We start from the raw sequence: 20268 nt of genomic DNA, 5'->3' as shown, positions 1-20268 counted from the left end.
AGATACACACACACACACACACACACACACACACACACACACACACACAAAGAGGAATCAACACATAATACTAGATAGTCATCAAAGCACAAGAGAAGAGAACAAAAGAAGAAGAAAGGAACAAAAAAAGAACAACAAAAATAAACCCAAAACAATTTAACAAAATGGCAGTAAGAACATACATACCAATAATTACTTTATTTTTTTTTTAATTTTTAAAAAAATAAATAAATTTATTTATTTATTTTTTATGGTTACATTGGGTCTTCATTGCTGTGTGCGGGCTTTCTGTAGTTGTGGTGAGCAGGGGCTACTCTTCATTGTGGTGCACGGGCTTCTCATTGCAGTGGCTTCTCTTGTTGTGGAGCAGAGGCTCCAGGCATGCAGGATTCAGTAGTTGTGGCATGTGGGCTCAGTAGTTGTGGCTCATGGGCTCTAGAGCTCAGGCCCTATAGTTGTGGTGCATGGGATTAGTTGCTCCGTGGCATGTGGGATCTTCCTGGACCAGGGTTTGCACCCATGTCCCCTGCATTGGCAGGCAGATTCTTAACCACTGCACCAGTGGTTTAAATGGAAACAGACTAAATGCTCCAATCAAAAGACATAGAGTGGCTGAATGGATAAAAAAGACAAAACCCATATATATACTGCTTATAAGAGAACCACTTCAGTTCTAAAGACAGGCACAGACTGAAAGTGAGGAGATGATATAGTGTATTACATGCAAATGGAAATTAAAAAATAATCAAGGTAACAATACTTACATCAGACAAAATAGACTTTAAAACAAAGACTGTAACAATAGATAAAGAAGGATATTACATGGTAATCAAGAAATCAATTCAAGAAGAAGATATAACAATTGTATATATGCACTCAACATAGGAGCACCTAAATATATAAAAAATATATTAACAGACAAAAAGGAAGAAATTGACAGAAACACAATAATAGTAGGGGATGTTATTATTACATCAACTTACTTCAATTGACATTATTACATCATGGACATTATTCATGATAATGAATATATCCCACTTACATCAATGGACATTATTCAGATGAAATATTAATAAGGAAACAATGGCCATAAATGACACATTAAACCAGTTGAACTTAAGAGATACATATAGCACATTCCATCCAAACCCAGCAGAATACATTCTTTTTAACTGCACATGGAACATTCTTCAGAATAGATCACATGGTAGGCACAAAAGAAGTCTCAGTAAATTTAAGAAAATTGAAATCATATCAAGCACTTTTCTGAACACAAAACTATGACACTAGAAACCAACTACAAGAAAATAAACTGCAAAAAACACAACACATGGAGGCTAAACAATATACAGCTAAACAGCCAATGGATCACCAAAGAAATTGAAGCAGAAATCAAAAAATTACCTGGAGACAAATGAAAACAAAAACACAATAATCCAAAATCTATGGGATGCAGCAAAAGCAGTTCCAAAAAGGAAGTTTATAGCTGTACAATCCTACCTCAGGAAACAAGAAAAATATGAAATAAACAACCTAACCTTACACCTAAAGGGACTCAGAAAAAAAACAAAGACCAAAGTTAGTAGAAGAAAAGAAATCTTAAAGATGAGAGCATAAATAAATGAAACAGAGAATAAAAAATAGAAAATATCAATGAAACTAACATCTGGTTTTCTAAAAAGATAAACAAAATTGATAACCTGTAGCTAGATGCATCAAGGAAAAAAGAGAGAGGACCCAAACCGTTAAAATCAGAAGTAAAGAGGAAGATGTTACAACTGACAGCAGAAAGATTAAAAGTATCCTAAAAGATTACTATGAACAACAATACCACAATAAAATGGACAACCTAGAAGAAATGGACAAATTCTTAGAAATGTACAATCTCCTGAAACTGAACCAGGAAGAAACAGAAAATATGAACAGACCAATTACCAGTAATGAACTAGAATTGGTAATTTAGAAACTCCCAATAAACAGAAGTTCAGGACCAGATGAATTCACATGTGAATTCTACCACACATTTAGAGAAGAGTTAATACCTATTCTTGTCAAACTCTTCCAAAAATTCAGAAGAAAGAACACTTCCAAACCCATGTTATGAGACCAGCTTCACCCTGATACCAAAAGCAGACAAAAATATCACACAGAAACAATTACAAGACAATATCACTGATGAACATAGAGGCAGAAAACCTCAGCAAAATATTTGCAAACTGAATTCAGCAATACATTGAAAGAATCATAGGCCATGATCAAGTGGGATTTATCCCAGGGATGAATGGATGGTTCAATATCCACAAATCAATCAATGTGACACACCACATTAACAAACTGAAGAATAAAAATCATATTATCATCTCCATAGATGCAGAAAAAGCCTTTCACAAAATTCCACATCCATTTATGATAAAACTGTCAATAAACTACATATACAGGGAACATACCTCAACATAATAAAGGTCATGTATATTAGGTCCATAGCAACATCATACTCAATGGTAAAAAGCAGAAAACATCTCCTCTAAGATCAGGAACAAGACAAGGCTGCCCACTCTTGCCATTTTTATTCAATATAGTATTGGAAGTCCTAGCTACAGCTATTGGAGAAGAAAAAGAAATTAAAGGAATCCAAACTGGAAAAGGAGAAGTAAAACTCTCACTGTTTTCAGATGGCATGATACTATACATAGAAAATCCTAAAGACACTACCAGAAAACTATTAGAGCTCATCAATGAGTTCTGTAAAGTTGTAGGATACAAAGTTAATACACAGAAATCTGTTGTATACACTAGTATGTATGTATGTATGTTAGTGTATGTTCTATACACTAACAACAAAAGATCAGAAAGAGAAATTAAGGGAAAAAATCACATTTACCATCATATCAAAAAGAAAAAAAAATACCCAGGAATAAATCTAACTACAGAGACAAAAGACCTGTACACAGAAAACTATAAGACACATGAACAAAAAAATGGTGGTGACACAAACAAATGTAATGATATACTGTGTTCATGGATTGAAAAAAATTAATATTTTTAAAAAGACCATATAACCCAAGGCAATCTACAGATTCAATGCAATCCCTATCAAAATACCAATATCATTTTTCAAAGAACTGGAACAGATAATCTTAAAATTTGTGTGGAAACACAAAAGACTCCAAACAGCCAAAAACAAGCTTGAGAAAGAAAAAATAAAGGTGGATGTATCATGCTCCCTGACTTCAGGATATACTACAAGGCTACAGCAATTGGACACATAGATTAATTAAACAAAATAGAGAGCCCAGAAATAAACCCATGCACTTATGGTCAATTAATCTACGATAAAGGAGGCAAGATTATACAATGGCGAAAGACAGTTTCTTCAATAAGAGGTGCTGGAAAAACTGGGCAGCTACATGTAAACAAATTAAATTAAAACAACGCATAAAAAAGTCAACTCAAAATGAATAAAATACCTAAATGTAAGACTGGAAATCATAAAACTCCTAGAAGAAAACATAGGCAGAACTCTCTCTGACATAAATTGTCACACTATTTTTTTGGATCTGTCTCCTAAGAAAAAGGAAACAAAAGCCAAAAAAACCCACAAACGGGACCTAATTAAATTTAAAATCTTTTACACAGCAAAGGAAACAATAGACAAAACAAAAAGACAACCTACTAAAAGGGAGAAAATATTTACAAATGATATGATATATTGATAAGGATTTATATCCAAAATATATAAACAGCTCATATAACTCACTATCAAAAAAAACAAAAAACAAAAAACTGATTAAACATGGAAAGAAGACCTGAATAGACATCTCTCCAAAGAAGACATGTAGATGGCCAACAACCACGTGAAAAGATGCTCAACATCACTGGTCATCAGAGAAATGTAGATCAAAATCACAATGAGATATAACCTCACATCTGTCAGAATAGCTACCATAAAAAAGACCACAAATAACAAATGTTGATGAGAATGTGGAGAAAAGGTTTAGTTGGTTGGAATGTAAATTGGTTCAGCCACTATGAGAAACAGTTTGGAGGTTCCTCAAAAAACTAAAAATAGAACTACTGTATGATTCAGCAATTCCATTCCTGAATATATCCAAAGAAAACAGAAACACTAATTTATAAAGATACATGTACCCCAATGTTCATAGCAGCATTATTTACAATAGCCAATAAATGGAAGTAGTCTAAGTGTCCATCAACAGATGAATGGATAAGGAACTTGTGGTATATATATATATATATATATATATATATATATATATATATATATATATATATATATATATATAATGAAATATTACTCAGCAGTAAAAAAGAATGAGATTCTTCCATTTGAAGCAAAATGAATGGACCTTGAGAATAATATGCTTGGTGAAATAAGTCAGACAGAGAAAGACAAATACTGTATAATATTACCTATATGTGGACTCTAAAAAATAAAACAAATAAATGTAATATATAGCAAAACATAAACAGATTCACAGATATAAAGAACAAACCAGGGGTTACCAGTAGGGAGAGGGAAGGGAGGAGGGGCGATATAGATGTAGGGAATTAAGAGGTACAAACTACTATGTATAAAATAAATAAACTACAAGGATTCATTGTACAGTGCAGGGAAAGTAGCCAATATTTTATAATAACTTTAAATGGAATATAATCTATGAAAAATTGAAACACTATGTTGTACATCTGAAACTAATATAATATTTTACATCAACTATACTTCAATTAAAAAAAGAAAAAAAACAGATTTTCTTCTTAGGATACAAAAAGAATTCTGACTTGCCCTTATAAAAATGAAATCTTAGGAATTTACTTGGCAACATTTCCACACCCGTAAAAGCACTGTGGTCTTATATATACCTTCTTTAAAAGATAAGAAAGGGACTTTTGAATAACCAATCACCTTCTTTTACTTCATATAATGTGAGTAAGATGACTTCAGCTATCAGAAAAATTACCTTTAATGTAAAAATTTCCAAAGAGTTTGATATTTGGCTAACAATGTTGTTCATAATTAAAATTATGAAAGTGGCCACAAATTAGTACTTGGTTAAAAGAAAAAAGGCTTTACTTAAATAGACTTTAATGCATGCAAAGATATTCAAAACACTTACAAGGATGGATCTCAATGAGGCAAAATTAGAGTAAATTAAATATTGCTCAACAATTCAATTTAACCTTTCTCAATTACAGAGGAAACCACGTAATGTCATTCTGTGCTTCTGTTACCTTAATAAAATACTATATATGTAGAAATGGTATTCAATATATACCATCACTAGCATTTTCCAAGATAGATTCTATTATTATTGCTACTCAGCAGTGGTATTTATTATATAGAAATATGACAAGTTCAGAATAAATTTATTTGTAACTTATTTGAAGTATTTTACTACAGACTCCCCAGTTTTAATTATGTACTTATTTATTTATTTTGAAAGGAAAAAGAGAAAACTATACATTGTGTGAAAACTTCCAATTAGGCAGTTAAGAAAAGTGCCTTCTAGTCTGTGGCTAAATAAGAATGTTTGGGTGTACAGATTGAGCATATCCACACCATCAGCATGAGAAATATGTACATTTTCTCTTTGAAAATATTTCTGCCCATGATCCAAGCAATGGACCTTTTCTTTCTCTGGATCAGTGGAGATCATTAAAAGGAATTCTAGCTCTGATATCTGAGATGTGGAATGGAAAAGGCCTTTTCTTTCCAATTTTTCCATATTTTCCAAAGCAGCCAGCTAATTACTCTGGGGTCATCACTTCTAGACACTGCTGTTTGGCAGAAGCAGGAGTCAAATATATAGTATGCATAATTTATGTCCCATGAAGATTAGAGTCAGCTACCTAGTCATGGTGGCCAGCTCTGCTCCTACAGTGTACCTAAGCCCCTGGGCTGGTATCCTACAAAATCTACAAAAGACCAAGACAATACATGAACTAAACAGTTTTTGCATCATAAAAGGGAATATGACAGTGCAGTAAGAATTGAATTTCAGTTCTGATTCAAACACTTATTAGCTGCTTTGGGCATGTTACTCAACTTCTTTGAAGCTGGGTTCTCTTCTGTAAAATGGAGGTAATGATAGTTATCTTGCAAGGTTCTTATGATTATTAAAAACAATAATATGCAGAAATAATAGATCCTCAGTAAATGGTACCTTTGCCACAGAGGCTTAATTTTCTTTCCTTCACCATATAAGACATTCCTCCCTATTAGGGAGAGAATCAGGCAAAAGGGAGGAAAAAGTTTAGCACATTATACATGCTAATTGCAATGGGGATAAAGCATATTTTATTTACTTTCCTAAGATTTCCTGAAAACAGATGGTATTATTTTATATCCCATGCTAACTAGTCATTCACTGAGAAGAGTAGTGTTGTTATGTAATAAAGTGAATAGCCAATTGTCTAGACAGAAGCTAGTCAGATTTACACCTTAGTGAAACTGGCAAGAAAGCTCATAATTTTCAATGTCCTCTGAGAATTTTTTCATTTTCTTTGACTATGAAGCAGATAATATTTTCAACATTAGATCATTTTACACATGTTGACTTACTTAAATACTGCTACCACTAAGGCTCTTTGGCAGAAGCTAAAATTTGTTTCTCTGCTTTCAATGAACAATGGTGAGCTTTGCCTCAAGACTCTTAACTGACAGTTCATTGATATCTCTTGGTTCTGACTTACAATCTAATATTTTTCTGGCAGAGGTCATAGTTGAGTGCTTTATTCATTTACCTCATATTAAGAGATAAAATTCCATGCACAGAATGTGGGTCCAATTAGTATTTGTTGAGTAAGAAATGCAAGACCATTGTAAAGACAATGGTAATTGTCTGGGTAATCGTGTGTGCTTGAGACTATGTGGTGGTTGCCTAGTTCCCTATTTGTATCTTTATTAGACTGGGAGCTCCTTGCTGGGTGGGATCATTCCAGTATTAGCATAGTGCAGGCAGATACAAAACATTGGTGGAAAAAAATATGGTATAACTTCTACAGCATTGTACATTTGCACCATTTTCTGGGAATGTTTATCATTTTAACATTCTTTGGTGGGTTGCACAGGAGTTGGCCAACAGTGAAAGAACCAATCTAGAGAGTGTAAACAGTGGACTAATCAGGAGATATGCTGAGTCTCAGCTGAGATATGCTGGTTTGGGGGGACAAAATTAAAAGCAGTGAGACCAGTTAGGTTTCTATTTCAGTAATCCAAGGAAAAGTTAGCAGTGGGTAAACTCAAGAGATAGGATATATCACAACAGAAGTTAGGAACTGATAGGATGAGGATGTTAAGGAGAGAAAAAAGTAAAGAATAAAGACCACATTTTTAGTCTGGGCAATAGGATGACATTCACAAAATAAGCAAAACAGGCCAATTTTGACCTCTTGAGTTTGAGGTGCAAAAGTATATTCCAAGAATAGAGATCCACAAGGCAGATGCTCTAGATAGATACTAGGCCTGATTTAGAGATATGTCAATCATTACCATAGGTAGTTGAATAAATATTTGCTGATGAGATTACAAAGAATGGGCTGAGAGTATGCGATCCAAACCTGACCTAAGTTTACGTTGGGTGATGCTCACCCTCACTCAGGTCCTTGTTCACACTCAGTTTCTCAGTTGCACTAGCTGAGTCAATCTATAGTGGAAGAGGCCAAATCTGCCTTGTTCATTTTCCTGTGCCCAGTGCCAGGTCTATGGTGGATGCTTAATAAATATTTGTTTAATGAATTAATAAGTAGTATCAGTTAAAGAGCAAGCATACAAAGAATCTGCAATATAGTTTAAGAAGCAGCCAAGAAGTTGGTAAATATATCCGAATTTTTCACTGTCATGAACTCCAGAGAATGGAGAGGGTTTAAAGGAAAGACTGGTCAACTGAGTCCCCGGTAACAGAGAGGTCAAATAGGAAAATGTCGCAGGTGTCTCAGTTGAACTTAGTAGGAATGAAAGTTGTTGCTTACCTTGGCATAAACCTCATTCTAGATACTTAGTTATGCTATTTCAATTCCACATTCCATGAATGTGGCACGAACTTAATATCAGTTCTTTCGGAGAATCATCCTATCTTCAGGATTCAGTCAAATTTCTGGGGAACCTTGGAACTTGGGAATGTGGGGAAGATGGCTCTCACTTATTGATACATACAGGATGTCTCTTAAACATCTCTTCTTTGTGACTACAGGGTCTCTTAAGTCCAAAGTCTCCTACTTGGCTTCTGTGCAACACTTTAAACATGAGCATCAGTGGTCTCATTGGCTATATACACCAGGGAGACATTACCTTTCTGGAGTTTCCCTTAAAGCTGTGCCTAAAGGGCAAGGGGCATTCTATCCTTGCCTTCTAAATCTACAAATCTTGCTGAGGAAGACACCAAGTGTCTGGGACTTTGCCTTTATTGCCTTACCTTCTCTCCTCCCTTCAACTCAAGGGCATCTTCTGATAGGGGGTAGGGGTGTTGGGGCAAGAATAGTAATTCTTCTCTCTATTTTTCCATTCATTTTGTCTACAGTCCAAACATCTTTTTACACAATGGAATTAAAGGGAAGACTCAAAGTCACTCTTGTATTTCCCTCTAGCCAATCACCCTCTTGAAAAAAAAAAATGATCAAAGAGATTAATTACATGCTTGAAAAGGGAGAGAGGTGGGAAATATTATAAAGAGGTGTTTTACATGAATAATTTTAAAATAGTTTCATCATATAAGAGAATTCTTTTCAGAAATGTGACAGTAAAAGAAAGGAATATAGAAGCTGGAGACAGATGCAGGTTTGAGGGAAGGTTTATTTTTATAAGAAAGTAGAGAATTAAACATATTTAAATAATGAGAAGAGTGATGAGAATGGGAGAAGTAGCAAGAAAAAGGGATTTATCAATAGAATAAGGTCTTTGTGAGGATAGTAGAGGCGGAAACCCAGAGTGCTGTGGAGTCAAGCTTATTGAGGCATAAATGACAACTTGTATATATTTAATGTATACAACATGATGATATTTTTATTAAAGTTTTTAGATCAGTTTTACATTTACAATAAAATTGATAGGACTATCAGAGATTTCCCGTATACTCCCTGCCCCTACACAGACATAACCTCCCTCATTATCAATATCACTCACCAAAATGGTACATTTTTTCTAAGGATAGACTTACATTGACACATCATAATCACCCAAAGTCCATAGTTCACCTAAGTGTTACTCTTTGTATAGTACATTCTATGGGTTTAGACTAATGTATAATGACAAATATTCATCATTACAACATTATACAGAGCATTTTCACTGCCCTAAAGTCCTCTGTTCTCTGCCTATTCATCTCCTCTCCCCCTCCTCTACCCCCACCACCACCTCTGGCAACCACTGATCTTTTGATTGTCTCCACACAATTTTACCTTTTCCAGAATGTCATATGGTGGGGCATACAGTATATAGCCTTTTCAGATTGGCTTATTTCACTTAACAATATGCATTTAGGGTTCCTCCATGTCTTTTTATGGCTCAATAACTCATTTATTTTTAGGACTGAATAGTATTCCATTGCCTGGTTTTACAAGTTTATTTATTCATTCACCAACTGAAGGACATCTTGGTTGGCAATAATGAATAAAGTTCCTATAAATATCCATGTGCAGGTTTTTGTGGATAAGTTTTCAACCCCTTTGAGTAAATACCAAGGAGCACAATTGTTTAGTTTTCCAAAAACTCACCAAACTGTCTTTCAATATGACTTTGCATTCCCACCGGCAATGTATGATTGCTCCTGTTGCTCCACATTCTCATCAGCATTTGGTGTTATCCATGTTCCAGATTTTGGCTGTTGTAATAAGTGTGTAATGGTATCTCATTGTTTATTTACTTTGCATTTCCTTGATGACATATGTTGTGGAGCATCTTTTGGTATGATTATTTGTCATCTGTAATATCTTCTTTGGTGAGGTGTCTGTTAAGGTCATTGGTCCATTTTATATAGGGTTTTTTTCTTGTTTCTGGTTTTAAATTCATTGTATATTTTGGATAATAGATCTTCATCAGATGTGTCTATTACAAGTATTTTCTCCTAGTCTTGTGGCTTGTCTGCTAATTCTCTTGATCGTGTCTTTTGCAGAGCAGAAGTTTTTAATGCAGTTCAGCTAATTAATTTGTTTTCTCATGGATTGTGTCTTGGGTGTTCTATCTAACAAGGCTTCACTGTACCCAAGGTTATCTAGATTTTCTCCTATGTTATCTTCTAGGAGTTTTATAGTTTTATGTTCTACATTTAGGTCTAGATCTATTTTGAGTTAATTTTTGTGATGGTTGTATATTCATTTATTTGCAGGTGGATGTCCAGTTGCTCCAGCACCATTTTTTAAAAGTTGAACTATAGCTGATTTGCAATATTGTGCTAGTTTCAGGTGTACAGAAAAGTGATTCAGTTACACATATATGTATATATATATACATATATATTTTCAATTCTTTTCCATTATAGTTTATTACAAGACATTGAATATAGCTCTCTGTGCTATACAGCATAATCCTTGTTGTTTATCTATTTTATATATGGTAGTGTGTATCTGTTAATCCCATACTCCCAATTTATCCCTCCCCTCCCACTTCCCCTTTATTAACCAGAAGTTTGTTTTCTATGTCTGTGAGTCTGTTTCTGCTTTGTAAATAAGTTCATTTGTACTATTTTTTAGATTCCACATATATGTGATATTATATAATATTTGTCTTTCTCTCTCTGAGTTACTTCACTTAGTATAATAATCTCTAGGTCCATGCATCATTTGTTGAAGCAATTATCTTTGCTCCACTGTATTGCCTTTACTCCTTTGTCAAAGATAAACTGACTACATCTATGTGGACCTATTTCTGACCTCTGTAATCTGTTCCATTGATCTATTTGTCAATTCTTTTGCCAATATCACACTGTATTATTACTATAGCTTTACAATAAGTATTGAAGTCTGGTAGCATCAGTTCTCCAACTTTGTTTTTATCCTTCCATATTGTGTTGGTTTTTCTGAGTCTTTAGTCTCTCCATATAAACTTTAATTTTTTAAATTTATTTTTTATTGAAGTATAGCTGATTTACAATGTTGTGCCAATGTCTGCTGTACAGCAAAGTGACTCAGTTTTACACATTTATACATTCTTTTTAAAAATTCTTTTCTTTTGTTTTCCATTATGGTTTATTCCAGGAGATTGTATATAGTCTCCTGTGGTATACAGTAGAACCTTGTTATTTATCCATTCTAAATGTAATAGTTTGCATCTACCAACCTCAAATTCCCAGTACATCCCTCTCTCTCCCCTCTCCCCCCTGGCAACCACAGTCTGATATCTATGTCTGTGAGTCTGTTTCTGTTTTGTAGATAGGTTCATTTGTGCCATAGTTTAGATTCCACATAGAAGCGATATCATATGGTATTAATCTTTCTCTTTCTGAGTTACTTCACTTAGTATGATAATCTCTAGTTGCATCCATGTTGCTGCCAATGGCATTATTTTGTTCTTTTTTATGGCTGAGCAGTATTCTATTGTATATATATACCACGCCTTCTTTATCCATTCATCTGTAGATGGACATTTACATTGTTTCCATGTTTTGGTTATTGTGAATAGTGCTGCTATGAATATAGGGGTGAATGTATCTTTTTGAATTATAGTTTTGTCTGGGTATATGCTCAGGGGTGGGATTCTCCGTATAAACTTTAGAGCCAATTTGTTGACATCCATACAATAACTTGCTGGGATTTTGATTGGGATTGCATTGAATCTATAGATCAATTTGGAAAGAACTAAAATCTGGACAATGTTGAGTCTTCCTATCCATAAACTTGGAAAATATCTCTATTTATTTAGTTCTTTGATTTGGTTCATAGAGTTTTGTAGTTTTCCTGATATAAACCTTAATATATTTTGTTAAATTTTTACTTAAGTATTTCATTTTTATGGCATTGTGTTTTTAATTTCAAATTCCACTGGTTCATTGTTTATATATTGGTAAGAAATTTATTTTTGTATATTAACCTTGTATTCTGCAACCTTGCCATTACCACTTATTAGTTCCAGGAGGTTTTTTGATTACTAGAATCTAAACTATACATGCTAGACATGCTAGAGGGGTATGTCTTCATTTGACATGAAAGTGAACTCTAACGAATACATTTGGGTTTCAAGGTTAGGATGTGTTTTCTATTGCTGTATCCAGTTCTAAATCAAGCTAGTTATTTTTAAAATAAATATATTCTCACCCTAAAACATTAAATGATATAGAACTGTATAAAGTAAAAATGTGTTCAGCTTTCTTGTCTTTGCTTCTCCAATGTCATTCTTCATCCCCTTCTCCAGATGTAAAATTGGTATGAGACCTACTCATATCTGTATATGAATTTCTTCTAAACAGTTTCTGCCATTTGTCTTCCAAAAATGACATACCAATTTATATAACCACAAAGAGTATGAAATTTGCCTATACCTACTTCAAATCTGAATTTTATCTTTTTTTTTTTTTAAAGAAAACATTTTTAATCCTACAGTACAGTACCTTGAAAAGTACAGTAGTACAGTACAACAGCTGGCATAGAGGGGCTGGCATCGAGTGAACAGGCAAGAAGAGTTACTGACTGGAGGAGGGAGAGGAGGTGGGAGATGGTAGAGCTGAAGGATCGTCAGCAATAGAAGATGGAGGGCAAGCTGCAATTTCACTCACGCCTGACGTTGATGGCACAGGTTCTGGTTCCTTGCTGGATTCAATTCTATCTACCCTCTTGAAAAAACGATCCAGTGATGTCTGGATAGTAGCTCTTTTTTTCTCGTCATATATGACATGGTAATGCTGGATTACATTCTGATCGGCTGCTGCAAGCTTCATGTACCGTTCTACGTTCGGGTCCTATGACTCAAAAACTAACAGTGCCTCCTCAACTAAAGAAAATCCCCTTGCCATTTCCTGCGTTGTGAATCTCTTTGGTTCTTCAGTTACTTCTTCTTCCTCTTGTCTCTCTTTGTCTCTTCTCTGGGCCTTTAGTTCCATCAGGACTTGATTAGTAAGCTCCTCGTGTTGCACAGCAAGTTCCATCGTTATCACTTGGCGCTTCTTAGCAGTACCAACTACATCACCGCTGCTTTTACGCTTGCTTCTGGACAACTTGGGCTTCAAATAAAGATACTGTACTACTGTACTCTATACGGTACTGTACAGTAAAGTACACAAAAGCACAACCACTTGTAGAAGATGCATGTACGTGACAATGTATGCCAGACATGTGAACTAACTTACGTGATTGGACATGTGAACGCACATTCGCATCTTTGAAAGTTTACAACTTGAAGGTTCTTATGTAGGGGACTTACTGTAAAGTCTTTTGCTTTATCAGTACATGTGTCTCCTCAGGCAATTCATTTCTGAGTGTTAGACAAGAGCCCACTCTTGGGCCCTGGAAGGGGTCCCTCTTCCTGCAACAATTCTGGGTCTCTTTGGAAAGGAAGTCAAAGTCAGAGTCCAGAACATGTCCCAACCCAGCATTCCTAGGACAGATGCCACCTTGGAAGTGGCTGACCCAGTAAAATTTTAAAAATACAACCCAAAAGCCCCTGAATGGTTTGAAAAGGAGCCATCATGAGCATTTAAGACTGGGGTGTGGGAAACTGCAGTCTAGGACAGTGTGGGTGTGAGGGGGGGTGGGGCACAAACTACAGATAGGTTGTGAGAGGATCCAGTGTTCCAAACAGTCATTTCCCTCCTTATATAATTGATTCCAGAAGGTCCAGAATCTTCGAGAAACTGTTACTGGACCAAACTTGGGTCTGCTCACCCGTGTGTAGTAAAGCCAATCTACTGACAACGAGTTGTGGTAGAAGAAAGTGCAATGTTAACTGCAGGGCACCAAGCAAGGAGTCCAGGACAGATACTCTCTGACTGACCCTATTGGCACCTTTTTGGCCATCGTATATACAATACCACTTTGACAACCACCCAATATGCCAATTATTGAACATTCTCATTAGGACAAACATGAATCACCACTAACTATATCTACCTCAGTGAAAGGTTCTTTGTCTTTCAAGAAAGTAAAAATGAAAAACAGTTCTTTCCCAGTACATTTGTCTCTCTCATTTAAATTTCATGTCAAAATATCTCACTCTGGCATCTCATTCTTCTTTTTCCCCGGACAGTTATCATTATCAGGAATTATACTATAGAAAAGGCATGAAATAATGAAAAAGGCATTGTTCCTATCCACAAAATGTATAATCTAATTATACATTTAATTTATAATCTAAAACTCCCCATTGTATATACTACAGAATAAATGCACAGTGTAGTCTCTGATCATCACAGCTGTTTGGCTGAGAGATATAATTATCCCCAAGTAAAGAAAGACCAAAAAACTGAGGCTTTAAAGTGCTTAATAACACCCCCTACACCCCATAGTTATTTAGTTGCAAGGTCTACAAAATACACCCTCAAATCAATAAAAATTGCTTAGCTACAAAGTCTACAAAATTGTCTCTTCTTGGGTCATTCTGACGTTTCTCACATCAAAGATCTCATTCACCTCACAGGACGTTTCTAGGAAGGGATGAGTTCCTGATGGACAGATGGTTAGGGGGGCACCATTATCACCTTCTCCGGGGAACTCAGGACTAAAGAACGGACACAAAGGCTCCAAACAGGAGAAATTACTGTGTATGTAGATGAGGGCATCATTGCTAACATCAAAAAACTTGATTTCTTCCAACTCAATATCTAGAAAAATTCCCACTTGGCTAAGGCCAGGGCTTGCAGGAATTCTGGTTTCTGGGATGGAGCACGTATAGATTATTCCCGCCTTCATGCTGATGATCCAGAAGCCATGTTCAGAGGAAAAACCGCTCTTCCTCTTCCTGTCAACCGAGTTTTTGCAGACCCCCAGAGCCCACTCATTCCCCTCTCCCACTTCTACCACCCAGTAATGACAGCCAGAGGAGAAGCATGGAGTGCCCAGGATACAAGCCCAGTATGCAAATCTCTGGGGATCTTCCATCAGGTTCTGGCAGATTTTCCCACACTGGACACTCCTTAGGTCATCAGAGAGGACAAGAAAGGGGTTGGCGGTGGCTGCATTCAGAGTTATGTCCTCCCAGAACTTCAGACACTCATCATTCACATGCAGACCCTGCTCCAGTTGGGAACTGTGCTGTTCGATGAGAAGAATCAGTTCTCCAACTTGCCATTCCTCCAAAGGAGGATTCTCATTGATGCCTCGACATACGGGACAGATCAATTTCAGATCCTTCTGTTCTTCCATCCAAGTTTGCATGCAATGAAAGCAGAAAGTGTGGGCACAGGAGAGAGCAATGGGGTTGAGGAAAACCTCCTGACAGACTGGACAGGCTGCCTCCTCCTGCAGACGGTTGGCCATAGTCCCTGAAGTTCACTCTTTAGCAGAACTGAGCTGAAGTGGCCCTTTATTAGCTTCTGGGAGCGATCGGGAGCCTTCAGTACCCGATCTGCTCTTCAATAGTCAGAATGTACCTTGTCTGGAGACTTCCAGGTGAAGTCTTGTCTGCTCTGACCACAGCTTCTCCCCATAGGAGCTGAACCCAACTGGGTCTTTTTTTTTTCCCCAACTGGGTCTTTAACAGGAACCAGGAGCACAGTCTTTACCCCCTAAACAGCATTACTTTGTAAGTCACTTGCAGTTGAAGGAAAAGAATTTCCACACCTAAATACAATCATTACAACAAAGAAAAGGTCACCTACTGAATGGGAGAAGGCATTTTATATATCTGATAAGGGGTTAACATCCAAAACATACAAAGAACTCATACAACTCAACATCAAAACAAGCAAACAAACAAAAAAACCCAGTTTAAAAAATGGGCAGAGGATCCAAATAGACACCCCTCCAAAGAAGACACAAAAACGACCAACTGGCACATGAAAATATGCTCAACACCGCCAATCATCAGGGAAACGCAAATCAAAACCACAATATCACCTCACATCTGTCCAAATGGCAATCACCAAAAAATCTACAAACATGGTACAGCCACCATGGAGAACACCATGTAGGCTCCCCAAAAAACCAAAAATAGAGCTACCATATGATCCAGCAATCCCACCCCTGGGCATATATTCAGAGAAAAACATGGTTCAAAAGGATACATGTACTCCAATGTTCATTGCAGCACTGTCCACAGTAGCCAAGGCATGAAAGCAACCTAAATGTCCATCAACAGACGAACGGACAAAGAAGATGCGGCACACAAACACAATGGAACATCACTCAGCCATCAAAAAGAACGAAACAATGCCACCTGCGGCAACATGGATGGACCCGGAGACCATCACACTAAACGAAGCAAGTCAGACAGAGAAAGAAAGACATCATATGATATCGCTTATATGTGGAATGTTGATTTGGGGACTTTCAGCTGATGCCCTGAAGCTCTGAAGTCTGCACTTTTACCTCTCCAGGCTTCTTGGTGAAGTGAGTGAATTTTATCTTTTTATTTTTATTAATTTTTAAAATTTTGTCAATCTGATGAGAGCAAATTTTGTGTGTATTAATTTGCTTTTTTTCTGTAAACTAGTGAGACTAATGATCTTTTCATTTTTTTCATGGACAATTATATTTCTTCTGCATATAATATTTGTCTGTTCATAATCTTGTCCATTTTTTCAATTATGATCCTGTCATGTCCTAAAGATTTAGAAAAGATTATGACCTGTGAATATGAATCTTAATTTTTAAATAGATAATAATAAATATATGTATGTCACTTAAATGCTATGATTATTGAATGAGTTTCCTTCATTCAATTTAAAGTTGTCCCTGATACCTTAAGGACCACTTTTATGTGATGATAGCTCTGTGATTTTGGGCAGTTCTGCTAGATTATTGATGCCTTAGATATTCAGACATGCAGTATAGCAAACACCATCCTAGTTGTTCCCAGATGGTATTGGTTTACACTTGTTTCAACATAATTATTAATAGGACTCTCTTTTTCTCTCAAATGTTTTCTGGAAAGTGTGCAATGAGTGGAAAATTGAGATCAAAGGCAGAAGATAACACCAGAAATGATTGCAAAGGGAGCAAGAAGTGTAGTTGTAACAGAGAAATCTTAACCCATTGCTTTGGACTTAAGAAATGTTGGATGTTTTAGGTCTAAATAGCAATATTTGCCTTAGAGTGAGTATTTTTAGGGTAAAATAAATATTTCTTTCTCAGTTCCCTTGATGCTCTATCTGTTTTTGGAATTTTCCCAGTGAGCAACGCACAGGAAATCAAAAGGCTTGAGAAAAAGCAGTAATTTAATATAATTGAAAAACTTAAGAGTTTTCTTAAAGTACCGCTACCTCTCTTATCACTTTGGCCATTCAGAGGCACCACCCTGCAGTGGTTCTGACAGTTCTTTCTTATTGCCTGATCATAGAGAGAATTTGTCTGCAATGCTACTTTCTTCTAGAGGCATTTAATAAAGATTTTGCACTGTGAGAATGGCACAGACAACCAGAACAATAAAAGCAAAGGATGGATTGGGTTAGAAGACAAAGTTAGGGAAACTGCATTTGCAGTGGGGGCAAAAAAGCCCAGGATATGAAAACAGCCTATATGAGGTTGATGCAAAAAGTGATGCAGAAATGATTAAACACTCATCAAAGGCAAATAGATGTTGTAAGCTGCAGTATATCATGTAGTGCACAGTCCTGTACTCTGCTCAGTAATTTATTTCTCACTTGGTTGAGGGCACAGATATCTAAGCCACTTATCTTTCTAATAATTCAATCTTATTCTAATGCTTTGCTTGTGCTTGACTTTGTAAATTTTGTTAACATGGTCCTTGAGGTCCACCCTGTCCACCCCTTTGTATCCTGTGAAATCTACCACCTTGGCCTGTCACACCCTCAGAGATTGGGGCTACTCAGAGCCTTCATCTCGGGCCCTTCCAGGCCTGACCCTATTTACTTTATACAGCAGAGCATCAGGGGTAAATGTGTGATCTTTGCAGCAGTGTGTATGGATATTTTAAAATTGATATATGGTTGGAGAATTCTTTTATTTCTTCCAGTGACATGGTTATACATTTCATCTTATGTTTAATTCCATGGGTGAGACGCATATTCCCCCAGCTAGTAGTTTCCTGCTATGTGAAGACAGGATACTTGAGTGCAACTCTGGGGAAAAGTATATGAATAGGGTGTTCCCAGAGATGGAGCACCAAAATTCAACTTGGAGACCCCCCTCTTCTGTTCTTATAATTCCTAACAGGCAACATTTGTCATTTGCTGGGCACCCTCTAGGAAATCTGAAGCTGAGGAGTGATTCTTTACTTTGTGGGCCCTGACAAAACACATTCAGGCAGGTAGTTAGAGAATGTTCTATCATAGCATGTTACTAGAGAACTTCATGAGTCTAGGAAACTGCTTTTCTTCTTTTATCCAGTTGTATTTCTTTGACAACCTTATAAACAAACAGAGCAGATAAGGTTATTGAGATACAGAAAGCTCTGCCATGGGCCATGAGACTTAATAGGTTAGGTTACATCACTTCACTAAGTTAATCAGACATTAAAGACAGATGATGAGAGGACTGGACTCAATTTGTTATAACTTCATCTATATTATTATTTAATTTGAAACATTTGAAGCCTGATATTTGTTAAATCAGCTCCTAGATCTTCCACAAGCCAGACTGTTCCAACAAGAGATGGACATTAGGATGCTTTAGGGCACATTTAAAAACTGGAGATCCTTCAGTTTCATAGCACATCTCCTGAATCTAAACTCCCAGAGAGAGGTCTAGACATGTGTATATTTACAGAGTACCCCAGGTGCCAGAGTTAAGAACCATTAAATTACATCATATTGCTTCTAACAAAGAGAAAATCAAGCAAAATTATTACTTGTGTTTACTCTACTGTCGTTTTCTAAGAGTAAAGATCGTTATGGCAAGGATAGTTTTTCTTCCCTCAGAGATAGCATATTTGATTTTAAGAATCTAGATAATAAATATGAATATGTCATATTATAGAACTCATAAGGGCTGAATCCTGGGCCTATTATGGGAAAATACTTCTAGAAAACTTAACTTTGATTCACCAGCTCTTACAGTAAACACTCAAGAATGAGTTAGTGTGTTTCTTAAATGTGGTAGACTAACTGCCTTTTGACAGTAGGGGGTCATGCAATAGAAAATTTATTTTTTCTCTAGAGGAACTTTTTGTTACACCCACCATAGTTGAAATCAAAATTAAAAAAAATATATTTTAAACACCTTGTAGTTCCTCCATAAATGAAGTGAAAAATCAGAGATAACACATTAGATTAAATGCAACAGGGTATAAGACTTCCACAGGTTTGACATGCTTTCCAACACCTGGTACTACTAGTCGTAACTTCAGTCATTGGTAGGTGTATTGGAGTTTCCCATTGCAATTTTTTTTTAACGTCTTTATTGGAGTATAATTGTATTACAATGGTGTGTTAGTTTCTGCTTTATAACAAAGTGAATCAGTTATACATATACATATGTCCCCATATCTCTTCCCTCTTGCGTCTCCCTCCATCCCACCCCACTAGGTGGTCAAAAAGCACCGAGCTGATTTCCTTGTGCTATGCGGCTGCTTAACACTAGCTATCATTTTACGTTTGGTAGTGTACATATATCCATGCCACTCTCTCACTTTGTCCCAGCTTACCATTCCCCTCCCCGTAACCTCAAGTCCATTCTCTAGTAGGTCTGTGTCTTTATTCCCATCTTGCCCCTAGGTTCTTCATGACCTTTTTTATTTTGTTTTTTTAGATTCCATATATATGTGTTAACATACGGTATTTGTTTTTCTCTTTCTGACTTAACTTCACTCTGTATGACAGACTCTACGTCCATCCACCTCACTACAAATATCAATTTTGTTTCTTGTTATGGCTGAGTAATATTCCATTGTATATATGTACCACATCTTCTTCATCAATTCATCTGTTGATGGACACTTAGGTTGTTTCCATATCCTGGCTATTGTAAATAGAGCTGCAATTAACATTTTTGTACATGACTCTTTTAAATTATGGTTTTCTCATGGTATATGCCCAGTAGTGGATTGCTAGGTCGTATGGTAGTTCTATTTTCAGTTTTTTAAGGAACCTCCATACTGTTCCCCATAGTGACTGTACCAATTTACATACCCACCAACAGTGCAAAAGGGTTCCCTTTCTCCACACCCTCTCGAGCATTTATTGTTTGTAGATTTTTTGATGATGGCCATTC

At 36.2% G+C, this 20268-nt stretch overlaps 1 pseudogene across 1 annotated transcript; it reads right to left on the bottom strand.

The window, feature by feature from the left end:
* Window positions 1–13711: 13711 nt before the first annotated feature.
* Window positions 13712–15887, bottom strand: LOC309614532 (ret finger protein-like 4B pseudogene; annotated as a pseudogene). Its single transcript has one exon. The product of its transcript is annotated as a ret finger protein-like 4B pseudogene (transcript).
* Between the last annotated feature and the right edge of the window lie 4381 nt (window positions 15888–20268).

This window comes from Balaenoptera borealis (genome assembly GCF_965194805.1).
Source record: "Balaenoptera borealis genome assembly, chromosome: 17".
Lineage (NCBI taxonomy): Eukaryota > Metazoa > Chordata > Mammalia > Artiodactyla > Balaenopteridae > Balaenoptera > Balaenoptera borealis.
This window is presented reverse-complemented; position numbering and strand designations above follow the sequence as displayed.